A 3,480-nucleotide genomic window follows, 5' to 3' on the forward strand; every position below is an offset into this window, starting at 1 on the left:
GATACCCGAGAGCAGCACTACATCGAGTGAGTGGATGGTGAGCGCCCCAACCTACCTAAGTATATATATATATATATATATATATATATATATATATATATATATGTGTGTGTATGTGTGTGTGTGTGTGTGTGTGTGTGTGGAGCCTCTGTGGTACAGTGGTATAGTGTGCGTTTCGCACGCTGGTGAGCGAGGGTTCGTCTCCCGCCAGAGTTGTAAAAACTTTGGGGAGCGTCACCAAGCCACTTGCTACTTTGGCGGACACAAGGGGTGCTGTGGTTGAACCAGTGTCGCATACTAGTATGCTTGCACCCAATCGGCTTAAGGCGGGCCGATCACACTTGCTTCACAGACTACACACACATCCAAAGCCACAACAACACTGCAATCACACAAGCACTTCTCACCCTATACACAGTCTCTACCAGACAGCCTATGCCATTAGGTAATGATACATTGGCTGCATATAGATCATCAGCCGTTGAGGTCCACTGCAGGAGTGGCCTATCCCTACCGAAGCAGGGACGATACAACCAATGTATCTCTACCCAGTGGCTTAGGCTGTCTGGTAGGGTGAGAAGTGCTTGTGTGATTGCAGTGTTGTTGTGGCTTTGGATGCAAGCATACTAGTATGCGACACTGGTTCAACCACAGCACCCCTTGTGTCCGCCAAAGTAGCAAGTGGCTTGGTGAACGCTTCCCAAAGGTTTTACAACTCTGGCGGGAGGCGAATCCGCGCTCACCAGCGTGCGAAACGCACACTCTACCACTGTACCACAGAGGCTCTCTCTCTCTCTCTCTCTCTCTCTCTCTATGTATATATATATATATATATATATATATACTGTATATATACTTGGGTAGGTGGGGTCGCTCACCATCCACTCACTCGATGTAGTGTTGCTCTCGGGTGTCTGCCCTTTCCTCTCCTCCCTCCCTTCCTTTCTTCCTTTTCTGACATGGTTGACATTAAAATTAGCTCAGTTGATGTATTTTCTGCCATCACTTGCCTCAGTACTAACAAGGCATATGGGTCTGACGGGGTCACTCCTATTGTCCTCAAGAACTGTGCTTCTGTGCTTACACCCATCTTAGGTTAACTCTTTCGCCTTTGTCTATCACCTTCTGCCTTTCTTTCTTGTTGGAAGTTTGCCTTCATTCAGCCTGTACCAAAGAAGGGTGACCATTCCCATTCCTCCAACAATCGCCTTGATGCTTTAACATGCAGTGTTTCAAAAGTTTTCTAGACTATTCTTTCAAAAAAAAAAAAAAAAAAAAAAAAAAAAAAAAAGCATCTTTCCTATCACAACCTTATTTCTGATCGTCAGTATGGGTTCCGTCAGGGACGCTCCACTGGTGATCTTCTCACCTACCTTTCAGACTCCTGGTCATCTTCCTTTCGGGACTTTGGCGAAAGTTTTGCCATTGCATTTGACATCTTAAAGGATTGTGATCGAGTCTGTCATAAATCTCGAAACTCTAAACAGCCTCCTTGTGGTTTCTATCCTTCTGTCTGTGCCTTCATTTAAAACTTCCTTTCTGGTCGTTCTGTTGTAGACGGCCACCATCCTTCTTCTAGAGGTATTAATAGTGTCGTTCCTCAGGGCTCTGTCCTAGCACCAACTCTATTTCTTTAATATCAGTGACCTTCTAAGCTCTACATCTAACCCTATCCACTCATATGCTGATGACTCCGCCCTTCGCCTTTCCATTCTCTTCCCGCAGCGGTCATCTCAGCAGTTACTTCAACAAACAAAGGATGAGGCAATGTCACATCTAATGTCTGACTTGGCTCATATCTCTGATTGGATTAAAAGTAATCTTGTTGTTGTTAATGCGTCAAAAACTCGGTTCTTACATCGATCAACCCAACAAAATCTTCCGCAGGAGTATTCTCTAATTTTTAACAATATCCAACTTAATTCTTTAAACATACAAGGGGTTTCATTCTCTCGGGATTTATCTTGGAAAGATCATAATCATTACCTGTCTTGTAAAATCTGTTTCTAAGAGATTAGATGTGCTAAGGCGACTCCGTGCCTTCTTTCCCTTGCACAGCTGTTAACTTTATACATAGGTTTTATTCGCTCCTGTGTAGAGTACAACTCTCACATGTTGGGAGGCTCCCTACATACAGTTCTTTCAACAAGGTGGAGTCAAAGACTTTTCGTCTCATGAACTTTCCTTCTCTTACTGGCTCCCTTCAACCTCTGTCTCTTCGCCGCACTGTTGCATCTTTATCTCTTTTCTGTAGCTACTTCAATGGCCACTGCTCCTCTTAATTGTCTGCTTGCATCTCGCCACCACTATGGCGGGTGCATGACACCCATCTAGCAACAAACATCCCTTTTCTGTCCAACTTCGTAATGTAAAACTATTTTTCCTGGTTCCTCATGTATGCAACAGGTCAACTATGGAACTGTCTCCCTCTGTCTGTATTTCCTACTGCCTACGATCTCCAGGCTTTCAAACGCAGGGTGTCCAAGTATCTCCAGATGAACGGATCTTGAATTTGGTACTCAGTGATATATATATATATATATTTTTTTTTGTTATTGGAGGGAGCAATTTGCGAACTCCTGGCTTCTAGTTCCTTCTTCCTTGCATAAAAAATTCTATAACTTTCAAGTACCTCTTTAGCATGATAGGTCTTTCTTGAGCCGAATAAAATCGTCTGGAGATAATAAAAATTAATAAAAAAGCATCATCTGAATCAAAGTTATTCACCCTATTTACGTTAATTATTGTAATTCCATGCATCATATCTGTGTGCCAAAACATAAATGGAATTATTCATGGCTTATGTTTTCTTAATAATTACTTATTAAGTCCTAGGCAGTCATGGATCAGGGCCCAAAGAAGTACTGGGGTACGGTGGGTGAAGGTTTGAACTCGGTACACCTGTATTAAAGTGCCAGGCCGCTCCACCTTACTTCATCTCGCCATACCACGTTGAGTACACCGCTTCCCGTCCGATCAGCGAAGTTAAGCAACGTTGGGTCTGGTTAGTACTTGGATGGGTAACCGCCTGGGAACACCAGATGCTGTTGGCATCCCTACGTGTCAAGTGAGGTTGGTGGAGGATTAGTGTCCCTCCCTGTAAAACAATTAACTCTAAGCCCTTGGTCACCCCGTTTGGGATACATGGCGTCTGGCAATGAATGAATGAATGAAAAGTCCTAAGCATTATTAAGAGATTTCGCAGCGATATTTGAAAAGCTGGTAATATTATACCTGATGTTGCATCACCAAAGGCAGGATAACCGAAAGCAGTAAATTAAAAAAAAAAAAAAAAGGTAATTTTTAATTGCTTGATCTTCAATCGCTCTATCAGTAGCGTAGTGCCCCTGGGATAGCCTGGCATATTTTGACGTTTTAGGCATATGACCGGTCGCTCATCCCTGTGTGACATTATGTGAGCAATATATTCCAACCTTTCCGTGGATTTAAGCCCTTACAGGCCACATAGGCCTACGATTG

General features: G+C 43.2%; 1 pseudogene; it reads left to right on the plus strand.

Annotated features, from left to right (window-relative positions):
- Positions 1-2,934: 2,934 nt before the first annotated feature.
- LOC145400911 (5S ribosomal RNA) lies at positions 2,935-3,052 on the plus strand (annotated as a pseudogene).
- The last annotated feature ends 428 nt before the right edge of the window (positions 3,053-3,480 follow it).

Source organism: Coenobita brevimanus, chromosome 53, assembly GCF_032717465.1.
Source record: "Coenobita brevimanus isolate Jiangsu-jjx chromosome 53, ASM3271746v2, whole genome shotgun sequence".
NCBI lineage: Eukaryota > Metazoa > Arthropoda > Malacostraca > Decapoda > Coenobitidae > Coenobita > Coenobita brevimanus.